The sequence below is a fragment of the Xenopus laevis genome, chromosome 3L, assembly GCF_017654675.1.
Source record: "Xenopus laevis strain J_2021 chromosome 3L, Xenopus_laevis_v10.1, whole genome shotgun sequence".
Classification (NCBI taxonomy): Eukaryota; Metazoa; Chordata; class Amphibia; order Anura; family Pipidae; genus Xenopus; species Xenopus laevis.
The window spans coordinates 24,469,564-24,493,623 of NC_054375.1; the positions used below are offsets into that span (position 1 = coordinate 24,469,564).

The 24,060-nt window shown below is 40.4% G+C and overlaps 1 long non-coding RNA gene across 1 annotated transcript; it reads left to right on the forward strand.

Moving 5' to 3' along the window:
• The first annotated feature begins 275 nt into the window (after positions 1 to 275).
• LOC108710772 lies at positions 276 to 23,834 on the forward strand. Its single transcript, XR_005966133.1, has 8 exons — positions 276 to 1,453; positions 2,016 to 2,086; positions 3,625 to 3,707; positions 6,165 to 6,340; positions 7,205 to 7,376; positions 7,999 to 8,126; positions 8,785 to 8,849; positions 23,033 to 23,834. It is a non-coding gene; the product is annotated as an uncharacterized LOC108710772 (long non-coding RNA).
• Positions 23,835 to 24,060: the final 226 nt, after the last annotated feature.

Genomic DNA, 24,060 nt, shown 5'->3' on the forward strand with positions numbered 1-24,060 from the left:
AGCATTTGTTTTTAGATGGGGTCAGTGACCCCCCATTTGAAAGCTGGATAGAGTCAGAAGAAGAAAGCAAATAATTCAAATACTTTACAATTGAAAAGTTGGTAAGCCATTAGCCATTCTGTAACCTACTAAAGTTAATTTAATAAAACAATAAAAAGTTCCTTTTATTACCGGAAATACTATATATATATATATATATATATATATATATATATATATATATATATATATATATATATATATATATATAACCATCAGATCTTCAAAATTATGTGAAAACTGTGTTTTCAGTGATGTAACTATAGAGAACTAGGTCTGCTTCCTCTATAGCTAATAAAAAAACTCTCCTCCCCAGCCGCTCTCTCTTATCTGCATCAAGGAAGGGGGGCGTAAGTCGAATGGGAGTGGGCGGAGTCAGGCCGGGGTGGATGTGGGATGTGGGCATGGCAGAGGCGAGACAGGAAGTGGACAGGAGGAGGGAGATTGGAGTGTGCCGGGCCCCTCTGAAGATTTTTTTTCAGGGGGGCCCTCTAGTTACGCCACTGCTGTGTTTAATTATAGGAGAACTATATCTCACCTCCCCATAATTTTAACTATGAGCAGCCCTCATAGGGTGTCCTGCTGAGAGCTGTATTTAGGCCTGCAGCTGCCATTGCCACTGGACCTAAGTCTGCCTAAGTTTTGGTGGAGCAATGCATTCTGTCCCCCTGCCTTCTAGATGGGGAGTTAGAGTTTTTTTGGAGGCTTTAGATTCCCTTTAAGTATTACCTCACATTCTACTAGAATAGTATAATAATAAATAATACATAAAATAAAAGGTGTCACCGTATAGCAACCAATTAGCAAGTAGCATTTACCAGTTAACTGTTTGAAAGCACATAACACAAAACACAGACATTTTTATGTGTGGTGTTGTGCACCAAAGATTTTTCGCATTCCCTAGAACACCAGTGAAAGCATTCAGCATGTTAAACAAATGTAGTCATTTTGAATTCTAAATTCCAAAGCAATTTGAGTAATTAAATTTGTCTTTCATCTGTCTGATGTCCTTGATAATTTGCTTTCAAACAAATCCCCGTGGAGCCAATCATGTTTAGCGAGTGTTTATATTCCTGACAATAAACCTGTGGAACCCAATCTGAATAAACAGGACAAAAAAAAGTGAGTAAACTGAAGTCTATATTTCTGGGGATGTAAAGCTGTGCTATTAGCAGCGGCCAATCAAAACACTGAAACATGATATTTATCTAGTGATTCGCTCCAGGGCAAATTATAATGGCTGCCCTGGGATAGGTGCAGGGTAGAAATAAATTGATATTTTTTTTTTTACAAAATTAATATATTTGTCATGTATCTGAAAAACAATTAGTACCATATATGTTTTCCTGTTGCTGAGTGGCTTACCTTCTTTTTTTTCCTTAGGCCAGCATGGAAGATTGAACAGATCCCATGTGTAAGTGCAGTGATAGTTGGGTGGTATTCTATGGCAATGCAAGTAGTGGGGTCACCAACTATTATATTTTAGTGCCTTCCTGCCAGTATGCCCCCAATCTACCCTGACTAGGACAAAGAGGGCAAGGCTTGTGGTTGAGTGAACATGTGTTGGCGTTTGGTGGGTATTTTGACAAAATGGGAAGGGACAAGGGCAATGCTATTTATGTGGGCATTGGAGACCCATTCTACTTTTTGGCTGGGCCGTCCATCCAGTAGGCCCAGATGAACAACAGTCTAATAATAATTGTGAGCTTTTCTGATGACAGTCTGACTTCAGATTGCTGTAACTTGCCCCGAGCCAAAAAATAATTTATCCATGCATCCAGTGCGGAGACATCGATAGACCTTGCTCAAGGTGATGCTGTGAAACTGAGCTAATAGGTATATTTTGGCAATGGGGTGCTGCTACACTGAGTCTGATAAACAAAAGTCTTATTGTGTCAGAATCTTCCTTTGAGCAAGGTCCATACCAATAATGAAATAATCATGCTATGATAACTTGTGCGGTTTTCCATTGATAGAAGCGTGTCCTGGATGGTGGGGCTTGGTCCATAGAGCATAGACTTTCATCCATGAAGTTGAGAAATTTCAGGTATAAAGCATTTTTTGCATAGAAACACTCCTCTTGTATTACATAATACCAAGTATTACAGTATATACAGGGAGCTAGGGCTAGCATGGTCCTACCATAGAGTGGGCGCTCCTAATACAAGCCTTTGGTATTAGATCTACTTGACACTTGGCAGATTCTCAGCTACTAACTTTCTGATGTGCTTGCACCTAGCGTCATTGCATTGGCCCTGGTGCAGGGATACAGAGTAGATTTTGGCTCCAAAGTGCATATTCACTGGTTTTAGCTCCAAAAAATGTGCCTGCAACTGGGCCGACGCTGTGACAGTGGTGATTAAATTGCAGATTGTATTCTGTGGTACACCATGTTAAGGACACTTTTCCCCTGCCCTTAATTGCCATAGACGTTGTTAGGTGGGATCTAAATCCTCCATAAACTTGTCCCACAGCACCCCAAGTTCGGCGATAGGAGGAAGGACAGGCATGTTCAGTTCTGGGAAACTGTACTTAATGCTTCCAAAATCAAATGCTGGAACACAGAACATGGAGCCAGATCAAATGGGTTTCTTATTGGAAGATTATTTTGCATTTTAAAGCAGCGGGGGCCCTGGAGAGCCAATGAAAGATTTTATTGAACAATGTTGCTTTAAAAATACAACCCTAGTATTGCTTAACTACATACATCTTATGTGTATGTTAAAATAACCTGAGATTTGTAGTCCAGCAACATTTGAGCAAAGTATGGTTGAAGAACAGCATTTTGATTCCCTTTTGATTTTCCCTTTTAGGGCTTGGAGTGATAGAGTCTCATAAAATGAAGTCTATTTTTCCTTTCCATGACCGGCATGATTAATGGACATTTTGTGCATACTGCTACTAAAAAATGCCTTACCCTTTAAACAAAACAGGGACTGTTTGTCCATATATTGCAATATATTTAAGATGGCCAACTACGTCAAAGTCATCCCATATCTGACCAGTCCTATGCTCAATTTTATCTGATTCATTAAGAATTCTATTGCTTCATTATACATTTTACAAAGGGACTAGGTTTTACCTGCAACTTACTTGCTGCTTTCAAAGTAAACCTCCATACTTGGCTGCCCTTTTATTAGACACCGGTGGGATCACCTGACTATAGCTGGGAAGGGTGGGAGCTACAACATGGAGCTGGTCACTGCTCCTGTATAACTATAACAAACAAGGGAAAGTTGTGCTCACCACTAATTTTTAAAACCATTAGGCGGGGGTGCAATGAGGCTGTGACCACAAAATACATTGCAATATATTTCAGCTGGCCAACTACGTCAAAGTCATCCCATATCTGGCCAGTCCTAAAATGTCGCTGTCTTAAATATATTGATAATGGGTTGAGTGCAGAGGACTCACCCTCATTGCACCCCCGCCTAATGGTTTTAAAAAATAGTGGTGAGCACAACTTTCCCTTGTTTGTTATTATATATATATATATATTTATATATATATATATATATATATATATATATATATATATATATTCAGCACACATTAAATGTTTGTTATCTTTGTAATCTTTTCCAGGATTGTCTGATGTTATTATCTAATCATTACCTTATGAGTCAAGCAAAACACTGGAGGGGACATGGAGGAATAGATACCTCACAGTAAGATTTTCCTAATACCCAGACTGCATAAACACTGAGCTTGTTTGGGTCCCGGGACTTCTGGGCCCCCCTTTAACACATTCACTATCCAGTCTGTCTCCTGCTTGTCCTGCTGACAAATTACTTTATTCATGATTATTTTTACTTCAAGAACTGGCTCTTTTCCCTCGCTTTCTACATGCCAGATTCCCTGTAAATTTGCCCAGCTTACCACGTAAATAGAAGCACATTCAGTAGAGCAAAATGTACAAAATTAGTCATGGCAACATTTTTTTTTTTTTTTTGTATGACCCAATCCTCAACAATTCTTAGCCTAAAATATAACAATTTAACCTGTAACTTCTTGTTATTATGATTTATATATTCCGTGTAGACTTACTGAAGTGCACATTTTCACTCATTGGGGTGTAAATGCCTTTAAATAGCTGGCTTTGATTGTACATTATTGGTTTTAAGAGAGTGAGTGTAAAAATTTACTTTTGACAAAAAAAAAAAAGCTTCCCAGGCAGCCATTACAATTTAGACATGAAGTCCCTCTGCTTTCCATAGTGGATGGAGCTAGGTTGCCACCCATTCAACTTTAAAGGAGAACTAATGTTTAATTAATTAAGTAGGGCAGAAATCAAGCATATTCTGTTTTGGTTTTGGGGTTTTGTATCAAACCAAGGAGATCACAGCCCTTTAATAGCAAGAATCTGTGTCTCCAATGATGCCCCAGTAGCTTCTCATCTTCTTTTCTGCTGATTCATTGCACATGCTCTGTGCTACTGTCACTTACTGAGTTTAGGGACCCACTCACAATATACAGTACACATAGAATAAAAATGTCACAATATAAGGCCGATATGTAAATAATTCTCATTATTTGTACACGGCAGCTCAGAGACCAGAACAATTAGCATCAGAATTAATAATCAGCCCTGTAGCATCAGCTTCTATGACAGGCCAACCTCATTTTCTGCTTGATAATTTGTGACTACCCCTAAACTTAGCTTCTCAACAGCCGCTCAGAGCCGCACTGAGCATGTGAGTGTCACAGACACTCCTAACAAAATCCAACATGGGAAACTGTGACAACCCTGAAGTGCTGGGTCAATACTACTATAGAGATGCTGAATCTTTAGGCTGGTTCACTAAGTTGAATTGATAAATTATGGCATTTCTAGCGATATTCATTTTTAGGGTTTAGTTGTACTTTAAATAAAAAGGCCCGGTTTTTCAATGGGTTGAATGATTTGAAACAAAATTGTGGGAACCTGACAGAAATGCAACTGAATGTGCCCAAGTGACGCAACAAACACATCCCCAAAAATAACACAGTGCAGGTATGGGATCCGTTATCCGAAACCCTTCTCCAGAATGCTCCAAATTACAGAAAGCCTGTCTCCCATAGACTCTATTATAATCAAATAATCCACATTTTTCAAAATGATTACCTTTATCTCTGTAGTAATAAAACAGTACCCTGTACTTGATCCAAACTAAGATAACATTAATCCATATTAGTAGCAAAACCAGCCTATTGGGTTTATTTAATGTTTACATGGTTTTCTAGTAGACTTCAGGTATGAAGATTCAAATTATGGAAAGATCCCTTATCCGGAAAACCCCAGTTGCCGAGCATTCTGGATAACAGATCCCATACCTGTACCTGCTCCCAACATCATCGACAAACCAACTGATATCATTGGCCTACCTCCTTTAACCATCAGTAAATGTGCCAATCCCAGGTGGAGCACAGATTCTCTGGAAAGCAGGACTTCAAATCCCACAATCCATCACTTCACAATGGAACAAGGTGAGCATAGCTGCATGTGGGAAATGGTCCCTGTGAGCAAAGCCAGACTTTCATGGTTTCCCTTTATTCTGTGGAATCATTTATGTCCTTTTCTACATAAGACCAACTGCAAGTCAAATAGGGGAGTATATTTTGCAGTTAAGAGGGGTCCTGCCCCCCGTATTCATTGCCATGTTTTGGAATTTTTGCTTCTTCTTTCATTTAATTGCAAGATATCTTGTGTATCACAGTTGAATCAAAAGCAACTGAAGGGGATACAAACCCCAATATATGTTGAAAAGAAATGACGCACATGCCAGGAGAGAGTTGAAGAGCTGTGACAAATTGATTGCCATCATAAAAGAGGAGCTAAAAATATTATAGGAACTTTTTTTTTCTCTTTCTGCTTGAAAAAAAAAGTGAAACATGTTCTTTGTAGGAGCTGAGGAATAATGTGCCATCTTTTACTGACAAGTGATGTTTCTTTTATTAAAAGGTATAATTATGGGAGTAATTGCTCTTTGCATTGCTTAACAGTGGATTTGCCGAGATGGGACTGTTTTATGTGCTTGTCTGTATATTCATATTACTGGTCTTTCTATGTTTCCTGCAGCTCACTTGTCCTGTCAATATTATACTGTATTTAGTATATGACTTTTCACAAGCCACCACATTTATAGATTATCGGATTGGGATGTCTGATGCCCACCGGTGCTGCTACTTCAGGGCCCTCCACTCCAGTGGCAAGATCCTCCACCTGACAAAAATGAAGCCACCCCCACCAGGGGCCCACAGGAGCTGCCGCCTCAGGGCTCCCCACCCCAGCTGCCATATCCTCTACATGGCAAACCTGATGGTATGGTAATCAAAATTACAAAAAGATCCCTTATTCAGCAAACCCCAGATCCCGAGCATTCTGTATAACAGGTCCCATACCTGTAGTTTAATTTCCAGGGTTTGTAATTTCTTTTCAATATCTTCTTTCTGAAATTATAAATGTACAAGAAATGACTACACCCCTAAAAAAAAACACAGAACTGGAGTGGTTTTGATTGCAGTCTTTGCTGGAATAGAGCTGACTACTTTTTTATATATTTATAGCCACTTACAAACTATAATGAATGTATAAAGGAAAATTACTTCTTCATTGTGCAGAATACATTTTTTTCATTATTGGTATGTTGTTCTTTTTTCTTCTTCCAGCATATCTTTCCCTATCAATTCCACCGATTTTTTCTGTGTTTATATCATTCCAGTATAACGCTGGTAATAAAGTGAGGAACCTAGAAACCTAGAGCACATTGGGTATTCCCTCCTCTGTCCATCCATTGTTTCATCCTCTAAACATAATCTGTCATTAATATTCTTAACATTGCTGACTTCCTTTACATGGTCCCTGGTATAATTCAGTATGGTTCAGTATGGTCCAGAATGGGCACTAAAACAAATGCCCTGACTGATAATTAAAGTAGACCTTGCCTTTCAAGTACACAAAGGACCAAACAGCCCCACATAGATCCAATATAAAAACGCTGGCACACAGCAATTGCAGAAGTCCCTCTACCACCAGATTTCATGGGCTTGTATATACATCATGCTAGCACATATGTTCCCTTTATTAAATAACCCTCATAGTCTCATCTCTTTATCATACTGTACTTCTCTATACTCATTTTATCATCTAGCCTTCTCTCCATTTCTCATTTTTGTTTTAATACAGAAAAGATGAATAGCCAAGATATAGGCATACGAGACAAAATAGAGCAAGATGGGCCACTGACACCTGGGCCTACCAGAGGTTTTCCTGGTGGGCCAGTCCTACATTGTCCATTTTTCAATAATGCCACTTACACAGCAGAACAGCAATGGGTTGGAAAGGAGCCTCTGAAAAAGTGAGTGCATGATTTCTCAGCGTCTGGACTTTGCCATTTGACCTAATCGGGAACCCGTAGGTAAGAGGAAAGATCAAGGCAGAGTTGCCAGGTTGGCGGTTTTTTAGCCAAATAGGGCTACTAATTTAAAGCCCAGGCGGGTTTTGAACAAACTAGCCAAGGTACGGATTTGTGCTACTTTTTGGGCCTTTGGCTGGTTTGTACTCAGGAAACCAGCCAAATGTTTTTCTTCCCCTAATGTGCCAAGCCTGTCTCCCAATGCATGTTGGGTAATGTAGTTTTTGTTTAACAATTTGCCAAGCTTAATGTAAGACTACAATACCTAGCATGCAATGGTACTGACTTGTGTAGAAGTCAGGAGTTACCAAATTTTGGGATCTGTACCCCAGTCTCCCGTCCTGTTCTAACATTTTCCAGTGACTTTCCTCAATTTTGGGGCAAAAATCTGCTGGCCACCAAAATGTCTAGAGGTTGACCTGAAATTGTATATGTATTAAGGCCTTATGGGGCCCCTATACCTCCTGGACCCCCTTTCACTGCACATATTGTGCTACTTTTGAAGTGCCTCTTGGCTAGTTTTGGGCTGAATTTGTAGCTGAGTTTGTCTGGTTTTGAAAATTAGAACTGGCAACCCTGGATCCAGGAAGTAAGCGGCGAGAGTGCATTAGGGAAACGAGAGGCGACAGCGGAACCGCAAGCAGGACTGTGCAGCGAACAAGTAACAACTCGTGACTGTGACTGGAGGATCCTGTAAGTATAAATCAAGTAGGGTCTTCCTTCTTGGCATCACGGCAACGAGCAACTGCTTTGTATCTTGTTTTGTTTTGAGTTGATCGGAGAGGTGCTGACGGGGGAGTCAGAGATCACTGCCCGAAAAACAGTAAAATAGGACACATTTGTATCCAGTAATACATAAGAGACATACAATTCGGTGGAAGTAAGAGAGACTCCAAAAATCTTTTGGTGGAATATTTGAAACTGGATCATGCTACATTCTTGTCGTTTAGAACCAACAATATACTTTGGCAATAGTGTTGATAAAGTTCCTTTCTCTAAGGGTTCAAGCACACGGGCAGAATCGGGGAGATTTAGTCGCCTGGCGACTAATTGCTTCTTCTGCGGGGCAACAATCTCCCTGAACTGCCTTCCACCTGCTATAATGAGAAAACGCCAGCGCCAATGCACTCACAGGGCTTCGATTTCCAAAGTCGCCCGAAGTTTCCTTGTGAGACTCCCCGAATCTGCCCGTGTGCTAGCTCCCTTAAGCAGTGGCTCCTGAATAGTGGGGCTGACTCCATGGGAGGCAACCTTGTAGCCCAGTTAGGATGAAATGCTTATTTACATTATTGAATATGGCTAAAACCATAGAAAAGTAATCCAGGTTTTCATATATCTGTGACTTTGTTAGTAGGCCTGCCCAAAGCTCGGACAGCAAAAAGCCCGACACAAAGGTCTGAAGACTACTACTTTCAGGTAAGTTATTACTTAAGTCAGATTCAAGTTTCCCTGCAGCCCATTATCACCCATCATTTCTTATGTAACAGTGATGGCATTTAACCTACTTCTTTGTCCCTAAAATTTTGAAAGACTTCCCATTGCCGGTTCCCTAGTTTTGGTTTCTTATTTCTTACTACATAGTGAATCTTACAACATAACCTTTCAGAATAGGGCAACTTGATTTGCACTGATGCTCCCAGGCCTGGATTTGTGGCAAGGCCACAAAGGCCTGGGCCTAGGGAGGCACAATTTCAGGGGAGCCATGCCGCACAGCCGCATCTTCTTCCTAACGCACAACAAATGTCTCATTTACTTACCCACACATGTGCAGTTCTCAGTGCCGACAGGGAAAGTGTGCGCGAGTGTTGGGGTGGGCAGGGGGAGCGGACAGACAGCGGCCGGCCTAGGGGTGCCGGAAATAGAAATCTGCCCCTGGATGTTCCATGAAAAACCAAGAACCGGTTCTGAAAACAGGAATAAAAAGAAGAGGCACAGGATAAGGCATTTGCATTAATCCTAAATGAAAACAATACAGCTGTCAGCACATGGTCCATATCTGTTGTAAAGCGACATGTTCCTTAATGAGTCTTTCTTTAGCAATCAACAGCTGTGTTTATTTTGGGTTAGAACCACAATGCTCCCTTCCCTTGTCAATGGTTTGATGGTTTCCCTTTTAAACATGGAGCAACATTCTAAAGCAAAGTGAGGAAGGATATGTCTTACAGTTGACACCGTGTCCCAAGCCTATGCTATATTCAATAGCTCTTGTTAGACATATACAGTATTATTATGAATTCATTGTTGAATGGAGTTGATATCTCTATGAAACCTCAGTAGTTATTGTTGGAATGAATTTGGCTTCTCCATGACCCCTCAGTACAGTGTAATGATGCAGTAATTGTTGGAATTGCGTCGGCTTCTACATGAAACCTCAGTCCAAGAGCCCACTTGTAAAATGATTTCCACTTCCCCTTTCACCAACATTCTTTCTCATTATTCTCACCATATGTTATTTTCTCTGCCATTTTCTTCTGTCCTCTTCTTACTTTTTCCCTTTCGCGCGCCTCTTCCTTCTTCTTTCTTTCTCTACTTCATTATATGTTTCTTCCCTTAACCTTTTTGTCTCTGGTCTCCATCCAACCTTTCTTTAAAAGGGTGGTTCACCTTTAAGTTAACTTTTAGTATGCTAAAGAATAACCCATTTCAAGCAACTTTTCAATTGGTCTTCATTATTTAATTTTAATAGTTATTAATTCTTCTGACTCTTTTGAGGTTTTAAATGGAAGTCACTGACCCCATATAATAACAAATGCTCTGTAAGGCTCTGTTATTGCTACTTTTTATTACTAATCTTTTCCTTTCCTATTCATATTCCAGTCTCTTTTCAAATCAAAGCATCGTTGCTAGGGTAATTTGGACCCTAGCCACCACATTGCTGCTCATGGAGAGCTGCTGAATAAAATAGCTGCTCAAAAACCACAAAAAAAAAAATGAAAATGAATGGCAAATTGTCTCAAAATACCACTCTCTACATCAGGGATCCCCAACCTTTCAAACCGGTGAGCAACATTCAGAAGTAAAAGGAGTTGGGGAGCAACACTAGCATGAAAAGGTTCTCGGGTTGCCAAATAAGTGGTGTGATTCGCCATTTGGTAGCCCCTATGTGGATTGTCAACCTATATTGAGGCTCTGTTTGGCAGTACACCTGGTTCTTATGCAATTTAAACTTGCCTCCAAGCCTGGAATTCAAAAATAAGCCCCTGCTTTGAGGCCACTGGGAGCAACATCCAAGGGGTTGGAGAGCAATATGTTGCTCATAAGCTACTGGTTGGGGACCACTGCTCTACATCATACTAAAAGTTAACTAAAAGGGGAGCAACCCCTTTAACTTGTTCTATATCTCACTATTGTTCACTACTCCCCAATCTTCTCTTGTTCTCTTTTTCTACATTTTCTGCTTCCAATCTGTGATTTTACTTTGGTTTCTAGGGTTTTTTTTAAGTGTGAGGACAGGGTGGTTGAGCAGAAAGCAAAAGAGTGCCTACAGTTATTATAACAATCCTCCAAAAGGAATTCTGTCTGTTATGTTTTGTTGGAGCAAAAGGTTTATGTCTCCTGACTGCTGCTGCTATTGGAGATTTTAGCCATATCCTAGTGCTAATGTTATCACTTTTATGACTTTACCCCCCGGAGTACCTTCTATGTGTATATATTAATATATATCATATCATTGAACAGCAGGGTTGCTTTTTGGGCAAGATTTTTTTATTCCATTCCTCCATTCAAATGTTGTATGTTATTGTTTTTCTGCTACTCTGATTGGAACATTTCACTGTAAACCAAACAAGCAGCTCCATCGGATCTTTCTGACACACAAACACCTACTTGCCTTCTGGACACATTTCTCGACTGACTCACTATGGAAATAGAGCCCGCTCTGCTGCGTTTGCTTTACAGAAAACAACAAGGGGTTAATGGCATCAAGGACATCTAATTAAAGGGGAATTAAACCAGAAAAGGCACAACAGACTGTAGAGGTCAGCGCTGAAAAGCTAGGGAAAAAAAAAATATAGCAAATAGGGAATATATAGGGGCAGATTTATCAAGGGTCGAAGTGAATTCGAGGGAATTTTCGAAGTAAAAAAATTCGAAGTCATATTTTGGATACTTCGACCATCGAATAGGATACTACGACTTCGAATTTATTTCGAATTCGTTTCGAAGTAAAAATAGTTTGAATATTCGACCATTCGATAATTGAAGTACTGTCTCTTTAAAAAAACTTCGACTTCAATACTTCGCCAAATGAAACCTGCTGAATTGCTATGTTAGCCTATGGGGACCTTCTACAAACTTTTACACATCGAATGAAAACCCTTCGATCGATCGCTGAAATCCTTCATATCGTTCTATTCGAAGGAATTTAACGTTCGATCGACCGATTGCCAAATTTGCTGAAAAAACTTAGAATTCGATATTCGAATTTGAAGTATTTAAATTCGATGGTCGAATTTCAAAGTATTTTCAACTTCGAAATTCGACCCTTGATAAATCTGCCCCATAGTGTAGTAAGTTTATAAAGAGAGTTGTAGTTCAACACCTTCATCCACTTGTGTATTAAGAGTACTGTGTTCCTATTCATTAATTGAACACCACGTGCAGGTGATAGGTGGGTGCTCACAAACGTTTCAGTATAAAGCCAGCCTATAATAAATGTAGATGGGATATCCTCCTGGTGCGATCCTTGCTGCAGATAGATGTGGAACACACTGATAGTGTAAAACCTTTTATTACTTAAAAAATCTTAATAAAAATGCACTCACAATTTTCTAGTAAGAATTAGGCATATCAAATCATCCCTTCAGTTGCTCGTCTATGCTTTTTAGCAGAACCGAGATGTTGGTGGTTTGACTCCGGATTAAAGGGGAAGTTCCAGAAACTTTGGACATTTTTTTTTTTTGCTACTTGTAAAAAAAAACTTTTTTCTTTTGGTTTATTAAACGGGAATTTAGACCCAACCTTAAAATGGCCCCACTGTGCCCTCTAGTTATCTAAAGACATTGATGATAAATGTAGTTATACAATGAAAAAAATGAATCAATGAAAATTCTACTGACCAAAAAACTTAATTATAGAGGCAAAATAATTCACCAATGAGAATACTGATTTCAAGCACTATGTCAGTCATCTTGCTCTTATCTTCTATACAGAGATTACTGTATTATTTTGGCGTTGTTATATTACACTGGAATTAAACATGGGGAGGAAGGATAGACTTGCTCAGTCCTAGGAAACTGTGCTTAAAGGGCATGTAAAGGCAAAAAAATAAAATCCCATTTTTACTTGCTTTAATGAAAAAGAAACCTATCTCCAATATACTTTAATTAAAAAATTTGTACCGTTTTTATAAGAAAACTGACTGTATGCGGTGAAATTCTCCCTTCATTTACTGCTGTGGATAGGAATTGTCAGATGGTCCCTAACTGCTGAGCAGGGAAACAATCCTACTTATGAACAGCAGGGGGAGCCCCCGCCTTACTTCCCAGCCATGCAGAACTCAAGCAGCTTTGTTTATGACGATCCCTAAGAAGCCCAGACCACACTGAGCAAGTGTCTTAGTCTTGCAAAGATGTTACAAAGTTACAAGATGGTGACCCCCTGTAGCCAACTTTGAAAGCATAAATTATTAGTTTGATTGGGCTTGTGGTGCAGTAAGTTCATGTTTATATTTAGTATACAAAATACAGCATTTCTAGCCTTATTCTATTTTAGACTTTACATGCCCTTTAATGCTTCCAACTCCAATTGCAGGAACAAAGAACATGGAGCCAAATTTACACAGATCAGCTGGGATTCTCATTGGAGGATTATTTAGCATTTTAATACAGCCGTGGGCCATGGAGATCTTAAAAAACGTTTTATTGTGCAGTATTGCTTTAAAAATGAATCTCTAATGTTGCTGGATTACAGCTCCCAGTATGATTTTAACTTGATAATATGTTAAAGTATGTTGGGATTGTAGTCCCGCAACAACTGAGTACAGTGTGGTTAAAAAGAGCTGTAGACATAATGTCCCCCTAAAGTTGACCATATACTAACAGATCCACTTTTTTGGAGAGGCGGGCTAAATTAGGCTGATCCATTAGTTTGACCCCAGGCTAAGTATCAGATCCCAATACAGGCCTATGGTATGGAACCTGTTATCCAGAATGTTTGGGACCTGGGGGTTTCCAGATAATGGATCTTTCCATAATTTGGATCTTCATACCTTAAGTCTAATAGAAAATCATGTAAACATTAAATAAACCCAATAGGCTGGTTTTGCCTCCAATAAGGATTAAAGGGGTTGTTCACCTTTGAGATAACTTTTAGTATGATGTAGAGAGTAATATTCTGAGACAATTTGCAATTGGTTTTCATTCTTTATTATTGAAGTTTTTCGAGTTATTTAGCCTTTTATTCAGCAGCTCTTCAATTTGCATCTTAAGCAATCTGGTATCTAGGGTCCAAATTATCCTAGCAACCATGCATTGATTTGAATAGGAGACTGGAATATGAATAGGAGAGGGTTGAATAGAAGGATCAGTAATAAAAAGTAGCAATAACAATACATTTGTAGCCTTTCAGAACATTTGTTTTTTAGAAGGGAGTCAGCGAAACCCATTTGAAAGCTGCAAAGAGTCAGAAGATAAAGGCAAATAGCTATAAAACTATAAATAATGAAGACCAATTGAAAAGTTGCTTAGAATTGGGAGTTCTATAACATAATAAAAGTTACCTTAAAGGTGAACCACCCCTTTAATTATAACTTAATTCTCTTATATCTTAGTTTGGTTCAAGTACAAGCTACTGTTTTATTATTACAGAGAAACTCTTATATCTTAGTTTGGTTCAAGTACAAGCTACTGTTTTATTATTACAGAGAAAAAGGAAATCATTTTAAAAAAAAAGTTGGATTATTTGCATAAAATGGAGATGGCCTTCCTGTAGTTCTGAGCTTTCTGGATAATGGGTTTCAAGATAAAGGATCCCATACCTGTACTGTGCAGTCAGTGGATTATCTACTATACTGCAGTATGACATACTTATTGGACACTGCAAAATATTGCTGTTCACAATCATTTGGCACTATGCTGTGACATAGAGCCCCAATGGTCCTGATGGTGGGACAGTGCTGAATTATAGACACCCAATAGAGCAGTGTTAAGCAGACAGTTGTGGTCTGGTCTGCACCTTGAGCTGTTCACAAAATCAGTCATGCACAATGGCACATAAGTTAGGGGCAGGCCCAGGCCTAGGGTGGCAGGATTTTAGGGGGGGGGGGCATGCTTCCCAACCACACCCACATTGGTTCAAAAACATTGGGGATGCGCTGGAGATACAATCATTTTTTAAATTTCCTGTGTGCCAATCCCCATTGCTCCAGTTCAGATGATGAAAAATTGCACGAATAAAGGGGAGGGGACAGGGGCGACAAACGGCAGTGGGCCTAGGGGCACCCACTATGTAAATCCGGCCCTGGTTAGGGGGCAAGAGGTAGGACACCTCCGGAAACATGCAAATCAATGCATAATTACCTAGGGGCACATTTACTAAGCTTGAGTGAAGGATTCCGTGTCGGACTGGCCCACCGGGATACCAGGAAAACTCCCGGTGGGCCCAGGTGTCAGGGGGCCCTTGTGCTGCTAAATATTTGGCCTATTTCAATAGAGACTAGGAGAATAGAGGTTGAGTGAGGAGAGAAATAATAATAGTACAGAGAGTGGGCCCCTGGACTATGGTTCTTTGGTGGGCCCCTGGTCTAATGTTTTTGGGTGGGCCCCTGGGGTCCCAGTCCGACACTGGAAGGATTCGAAGTAAAAAAAACTTTGAATTTCAAAGTTTTTTTTGGGTACTTCAACCATCGAATAGGCTACTAAGACCTTCGACCACGACTTTGACTCGAACGATTCGAACTAAAAATCGTTCGACTATTCGACCATTCGATAGTCGAAGTACTGTCTCTTTAAAAAAAACTCGACTGCCTACTTCGCCACTTTAAACCTACCAAGCTTCAATGTTAGGCTATGGGGACCTTCCCCATAAGGTTTCTAAGATTTTTTTGATCGAAGGAAAATCCTTCGATCTATGGATTAAAATCCTTCAAATCACTCTATCGAACAATTTTTCCTTCGATCGTTCAATCGAAGTATTTGCGGTAAATATTCGAAGTTGAAGGATTTTACTTTGAGGGTCGAATATCAAGGGTTAATTAACCCTCGATATTCGACCCTTAGTAAATGTGCCCCTTAGTGTCCACATTGGTGGCCAGATTAGACAGAGGTTTCCATTGAATTTGTATGGCTGTCTTAACCTACACACAGGCTCTGGCACCTTCTCCATTTGTAACATAGTAACATAGTGAGTTAGGTTGAAAAAAAGACACACTTCCATCAAGTTCAACCTTTTAACTCTATTTTAACCTGACTAATTGCTAGTTGATCCAGAGGAAGGCATAAAACCCCCATTTGAAGCCTCTCCAATTTGCCTTAACTCACTTTCCTCACTTGCTAAAAAATCATCCAACCCCTTCTTAAAGCTATCTAATGTATCAGCCTGTACCACTGATTTGTTTTCATGTTCTTTTAATCATCACTGAAATTAGAAGAGCTGAGAGGTTAGACATGTTCCATCAAATAAATTCATATTTAAAGGACATCTGTTACCCTAAAATATTTTCCCTCACCAAAGGTGCAGTCTGGTAGAGCCCACACTCCGGTTGGGAGTAATATTTTTTTATTTTTTTTTTTAATTGGCCCCGCCAGCGTAGGACGCTTGTACCAGGAGGAAGTGGCCATATTGTGCTTCTGACATGCGCATTATGAGCAAGTTGCAGCATTCGCTCATTATGCCCATGCGTGTGCCACAACATGGCCGCTCCCTTCCAATGCGGGCAATTTTTTCAATAAAGTCTACTGTTACCCCCAACCGCAGTGCAGGTTCTATTAGCCCACACCTTAGGTGGGGGAAAATATTTTAGGGTAACAGATGTCCTTTAAATATGAATTTATTTGATGGAACATGGTAACAGGTGCCCTTTAAGTGATTAGCTTTGCATAGTTGTACTTCTGCTTCCCCATTTTTCGATGCACCATTAGAATTAGAACGTTAATGACATCTAGTGGTCACTTAATAAAACTTCACTGTCAACCAGAAAAAGTATTATCAATAATACCCCCAAAAATGACAAACTATATCACTTTAAGGGCAGAGACACAAGGTCAGATTCAGGGAGATTAGTCGCCCAGCGATAAATCTCCTCTTCTTTTGGGTGACTAATCTCCCCTAATGCCCTTCCCCTGCCTTCCAGAATGTAAATCGGTGGCGGGATGACACTGGGAGTGTTGGCCGAAGTTGCATCACGAGGAAACTTCGACGACTTCGGAAAAAGAATCACTCTGGGTGCTATCCCGCCGGTGATTTGCATTCTAGCTGGCAGGAAGGCAGTTCGGGGAGATTAGTCGCCCCGAAGAAGAGGAGATTTGTTGCCCATCGACTAATCTCCCCGAATCTGACCTTGTGTCTCTGTCCTAACTGTTATCAAATACACATGTGATACATGTCCTTTGGCTGTAACTTTTAAGATGTAAATGAACAGGATTCTGAGCACAGCCTTATATGGATACATATCTTTATTGCCTCTAATGTTACTGATAAATATATCAGTACAATTAGAGGCCATAAAAGTTACCTTAGATTGAAGATTATAGGATGCCGAGTTCACACATCTACCACTCCCTTTTTATCAGTTATTGCTTTACACAAACTTTAACAGATGTTATATATTGGTTTCAGGGGTGTAACTACAGAGGAAGCAGATCCTGCAGCTGCAGGGTGGCCCAGGTGCACAGGACTCTATTTACACTAAAATGACTTTTAGTATGATGTTGAGAGTGACATTCTGAGTGATGCTGTAATTGGTTTTCGTTTTTTTATTATTTTTGTTTATTAATTGAGTTATTCAGCAGCTCTTCAGTTTGCAATTTCAGCAACCTGGTTGCTAGGGTCCAAATTACCCTAGCAAATATGCTATGGACTGGAATATAAATAGGAGAGGCCTGAATAGAAAGATGAGTAATCAAAAGTAGCAATAACAATACATTTGTAGCTTTACAGAGCGTTTCATTTTTAGATGGGGTCAGCGACTCCCATTGGAAAGCTGGAAAAAGTCAGAAGAAGAAGGCAAATAATTCAAAAACAATGAAAAATATATAATGAAGACCAATTGAAAAGTTGCTTAGAATTGGCCATTCTATAACATGAAACTTTAACTCAGAGGTGAATTGCCCTTTTAAACTAGGGTAGTCAGAAGAGATACATGCTCTGGGCACAGGGTGGGGGCACTAGGGAAAGCCTTTAAACTTGAAGCAGATATGAGAGATGCTGCAGTTTTGAAAGCTGATTTCTTAGCTTGTTTGGTATCAAGCCAAAAAGGCCACAAGCTTAAAGCACCCCAATCATGTGCCCGCCACCATTTATCAGACCCCCTTTACGATTACTACACCCACACATTACAGCCACCCACATGCTGTAAATTTCCCTCCTGCTTGCTGATGTGCTACACTACTGCCTACACCTGCAGAAGGGCTGTCAGACATATGAGGTATGTGCCTAGTAGTGATGTGCGGGTCAGCAATAGGTTGAGCAACAGTGGTTCATATCCCTGACTTATGGCAGTGGCATAACCAAAGAGAAATCAAACCTCTACTACTGCGTCTGCTTCCTCCGTATTTGTTAGAAATCCCCCCCCCCCTCCCCAGCCGCACTCTTACCTACCCCGGCACAAGGGTGCAAGAGTGGCGGATGCGGGCGGGCAGGAGGGTGGTTTGAGACCTGGGTAGAGCTGTTGTTTTTGTTACGCTGCTGACTGATAGCTTATCATTTGTAGCTGTGCTGCCCAAATCTTATGGGTATGTACTTATTTATTGGACTTTGACAACACTGAAAGCATTTATGGAAAGAACAGTTTTTTACCCAGAAAATAAATGTGAGTGGTGCCGTCACAGGTTTTTGTTATTCTGTAAACTTTTTATTTGGAGTTAATTTACTAACTTACAACTTCTAGCATACTGCAATGTAGGTGTTAACCTACACGAGTGCTGTTACCGCACACAGTCTTTTGTCTAACTGGCAGTATAAAGGTCTCTACTTCAGTGTTAGGCACCGGGCCTCAGTCTTTGATCAATGTAGGAGCAGGGGGCAAAGGTTGCAGAGTAATTAATTAGCCTAATATACTGTAGAAAAGAAAAATAATTGACCTATTGCTTTGCACCTTCCCATCCCTCTTAGTCCAAAAACACAGTCATATGTCTACCCCACAACATGTGTTAAAACATAAGTTTAATATTTCTCTTTCTTAATGATATTTATTAAAAGTTATGTTTTAACACATGTTGTGGGCTAGACATATGACTGTGTTTTTGGACTAAGAGGGATGGGAAGGTACAAAGCAATAGGTCAATTCTTTTTCTTTTCTATATTGGTTTAATTATTTGACCTTGCACACCATCGGTTGTTTCCTATTTGATTGGAGGTGCTCCCCAATACTCCTTACTTATTATTTAATTAGCCTCCCACTACCCCTTTAGCTTTGCTGGATACATTTGTAAAATTTACCACATAGGCACCCAAGTCTCCCATAAAGCTTCCGCCATAGGCATGGGTCCTCGATTGCCAATATGGTAAATACAGCCCTGGAAGTAGACTAATTCACAGTGGGAGCAAGTGAGGGACATCAAGAGGACAATCTGGAAACAACAGGTTAAGCTTTAAAGGAAAATTAAAGTCGTACCCGCTCAGGCATGCCAAATGTTAGGCATCCCCAAGTGCTCCTATCAACAAAAAACTGCACTGACCTGGGATTGTTCCAGCGAGCACCACGGAGCTATCGTTTAGTGACTTCTCCTTTCATCAAATTTCCCTGGGCAGATACACGCGCATAGAATGAAATCACTGACTTTTTCATTTAAATTCAGCATTTCGCTTAAATGCGCATGCACAGCCTCGAGAAGAAAGAAGAAGCCGGAAGCCGATCGATCCGTGGTGCTCTCTGGAAGAATCCCAGGCCGGTGCAGATTTCTGATGATTGGGCCCCGGGTATCAGGTAAATAAATACATTCAATTGGGGGTCGCTTACATTTGACACCCCCAAGTGGGATATGAATTTCCTTTAAAAATTGGGACTGTGCCGGCGAAAATGCCTTATCTGAGCAATCATTCCAATTGGTCTAAAGGTGCCCATACACTGAGAGATCCGCTCGTTTGGCAATGTCGCCAAACGAGCGGATCTCCCTCCGATATGCCCACCTTGAGGTAGGCAATATCGGGCTGATCCGATCGTGGGCCCTAGGGCCCAATGATCGGATCCTAACAATGCCTTAACGGGCGGTCGGATCGCGGGACCGCATCAACGAATAGATGCGGCCGTGATCCGACGGGATTTTCTGTCCCATCCAATCGAGATCTGGCCGACTTTCGGCCAGATCTCGATCGGTGAAGCCCGTCGGGGGGCCCCATACGCCGGCCATTAAGCTGCCGACACGGTGTGTCGGCAGCTTTTATAGGCCCGTGTATGGCCACCTTAAGGCCGACCTAAACTAAATAATGGTCAGTTGCTGTAGTCTATAAGATATGTAGTAGATGTGTGTGAATCCACTTAGTAGTAGTTTTTTGAGGCATGAGCAAAAATAGTAAGAAGGCGGAATCTCATTAGTGCACCTATAACCAGGTACAGGGGCATCTTATCTGCAATGGGATACAGTCATTCAACACTGTGACCACCAGAGGTCAGCATTCTTCAGTGAAATATATTGCTATTCAATTGTGGACTAGCTAGTATAGGCTGCTTCTCTTAAACTACACTTGGGCTTTAGATTTTATAAAGCTGCAGAAAATAAACTCATGCAATCACTGGACCCTGGTCTTGAGGTTATACATATTTATAAAACATAAAGAAATTAAAGAACAGTCAGGGAGGATCATGGGGGATCTTGTAACACTCATTAGAGCACTGTCCCTAGAGAGTTTGGAGGAATATAACATTTATTTACTGGTTAGTTGTTTAAAAATACACTTGATGTGGGCAAATGTTCTGCAGTTTGGAACTAACCCACCAGTTGGATCTACAGTCACAGTGCCATTTTTATATACAACAATAATTATATGAACCATACTTTCCTGCTGCTTTCATCCTAAGCAGATAGAAGCTATAGGAAGAGTAGAGCCAACATTTAACTTGTACAAACATGGAAAATCCTAACAAGACAAGATGGAGAGCAGCATAGTTCCTGTCGCATGTATGAAGACATGCGGTTACTACACATGGTTCATGATCCTGGGTCATCACTGCAGAATCTTTTTGAATAGTAAAGGAGACCAGAATGATGTAAGTAGTGCTAATAAGGTAATCAAATCCAAAAAAAAATGTGTATACCCCTGTAGGGACCCTGAAGTTTTGCTATATTTTACTCAGGCAGTCTCACTTTTATTTGGCCACCTAAAGTGGTGCTGTTGGTTCTTCAATTACCCAAGGCAGCTATGTCCCTTTTCCTGGGCCATATTATATCAAGGTTTGCCCACTAGGTGTCAGTATCTAAGATATAAAGGGGTATAGCCCTTTCCTGGGACCTAACTTCTCTAGGAGCAAGAGGAATGTTTAGGGAAGATAGTGAGCAGCTTCTGCTCCAATGAGGAGGAATAGTGGGGTTAGGACCCAGGTGGAGTGTAAACCGCTAGTGGGGGGATTTCAGTGGGTGAGTTGAGGACCAGGTAAGGTGCCAAGATACAAGACCCCAGACTGAGGATCCCTATGCGCAGTATTCTGCCCTCAGAGAGTGGTAATTAATACCTATTGCTTGCTTTATCTCCGGGAGAGATTTGCCAGTCTTTGTACACTTTGCCTTGATAGAGGGGCAGCTCATTTAATTTATTATACTATTACACTTTTAATAAACAAGTTATTGTTGCAAAGAAATCCCTGTCACTAGATTCCATTTTGCCAAGAGGAGTATCCAAGGTACCGGGAGTTGCAGGGAGTTGCTCAGGTAAACGTGGGGCAGTGGCACAATACAAGCAGACATAGTCCTGGCCACACACTATAATACATACAGCTAAAATGCACTCAAGGGTGTGCTATCTCCTGCTTCTAATATTGGTGTTTCTGTGATCTGCTTGTGCCGTGTAAATATTTACATGGAATATCTCAAAGGGACCAATGAAAATTCACCTTTTACAGTGCTTGATCTCTAGAATGTTCACCTTAAAAAAAAAAAAGTTTTGCATGCTGTGGACAGAGATCTTCATTTTTTATTCATCATGGATTTTGAATTATTTAAGGTTTTGGTTTGCAGCTTTGCTATCCCATAATATAAACAGTTATATGGTTGGCAGGGCCCCATGCCACCAGCAACCTGGTTGGAATGAGAGACTGGAAGATGACTTGGAAAGGACCAGAAAGGAAATACAAGTAATAAAAATGTAGTTTGTAAAGTGCAAGAATCTGACACAAAGCCCCATGGTTTATTTTGCACTGGTCTATTAGTATTAGACTGGCCTCCTATGGTCCACCAGAGAACCTGAAATCCTGACTCTTATAACAGCTAAATGGAGACAGTGGTATAGAGGTTATTATAAAGAAGTATGGTGTAAGCAGGGGCTATGGTAGAAATACATTATAATTATTGCAGACTGGGTCCCACTAGGGCCTGGACCCACCAGGAGACCCTCTGGAACTATGGCAGTGTAAGAAGCTGAGTATTTTGGCTTTACTATGGCAGACCAGTCTCACCCTGTCCTGGACTTACTTCTGTTAGATTCATAATTCAGCCTCTGAATAAATCTGTGTAGGGCCAAATCAGGTACAAAGTGACTGAGGCAATCACCATAAGCATGTCTGGTGTTAATGTTCTGAATCCATTTTCTACAGAGAACTGACCTGGATGGGTACGGTTTATTCAATGCTCGGAAACAGTTTTCTGCAATGAGCTGCTCTTGAATCCATTTTTGTAGAGATCTTACTGGCATGTAAGGGTGGTGGTTCACCTTTAAGTTAACTTTTAGCATGTTACAGAATGGCTAATTCTTCTAATCAACTTTTCAATTGCCCTTCTTTTTTTATAGGTTTTTAATTATTTGCCTTCTTCTGACTCTTTCGAGCTTTCAAATGGGGGTCACTGACCCCCTTTTAAAAAATGCTCTGTGGCTACAAATCTATTGTTATTGCTAAGTTTTATTACTCCTCTTTCTGTTCCGGCCCTCTCCTATTCATATTCCAGGCTCTTATTCAAATCAATCTATGGTTGCTAAGATAATTTGGACCCAAGCAACCAGACTGCTGAAATTGCAAACAGGAGAGCTGCTGAATAAAAAAACGAAATAACTCAAAAACCACAAATAATAAAAAATAAAAAACAAATTGCAACTGAACACTTCATACCCCTGGAGAACCAGTCTTGGTAAAAAGTAATGATTATAGTCATGGTGGGGGGCTTCTAGTTCCCCTTTAAAAAAAAAGTCCAGTGTTTATGACATTCAGAATATGGCTTTAGAGTGGAAAGGATGTTTTTTTTTTCAGATGGTTTTCTATATTGTATTATGAGTGACTTTTTTATTTTTCTTGACAGGTTCCTAAAGAAATGTTGCATATGTTCAATGTCATAGCTAGTCCACAATCTGCTACTCAGATGATTCCAAGATGAACACAGAATACTGTAAATCACAACCTATATCTGAACCTGGAATCCTGACTGTGCCTTCATATGGGCCAAGCAAGACCTTCTGTTACCAGTCACTTCTTGCCATGGCAAATACACGGGCATTCCTACGTGATACAGAGAGGGGACAGTGTATGTTTAACCTTATTTCATAAGCATGAGACCAGTCAGAGCAACACATATATGTCCATGGTGTGTGCCAAATTTGTGTGCAGATTTCAAGTTCCAGTATGCAAGTGAAGGAGTGGAATCAGCACTGAATTTCAGTATATTAACTTGGCAACCTCTGCAAATGAATCCATGGCACGATGATTGGGCTTTCTCTTTGATTCAGACTGCATGGGCTGAAAGCTTCATTTGGACCAATGAGCTCTATATGTTACTAATAACGGCACAGGCTCAGATGGTGAATACCAAACAAGTGCATGTTACAGCCGCCCGCATGTCCAGAATGGAATATGTAGATATTTGGACTTGCTTCTCAATCTCCCATCTTGCATATCATTTATTATATTGTATGCTCCATGTACATGCTTAATGCTATAATATTGCTTGTGGCCTTTTCATTAATATAGATCTTTTCAAATCAATAGTTTTTGAATGCTTTCAATGCTCTTCCTAGGGGTGACAAACAATTACTAAAAAATAAATAAAATAAAGATGCCAAAGTGTCTTGGGAGGGAAATTCACTCAACCGCAGAGTGGTGGTCTCTTAAAGCAAGATTGAGCAATACAATTATTCCCAACAGGCATTAAAGGGCTAGGAACGTGCATTTCCCTGGGGTAGAGGGTGTTAATATGTGGAGCTGTATGTTGTTCCATCACTGCCCCCATCGGTGCATAAACAGTGCAGTTTGCATTTTGCGCTGATTGCAAAAGGAACAGGTATGTCCACCTCCTTCTCAACTCTGTAACTGGATTCAGCTGCAAGTATCCTG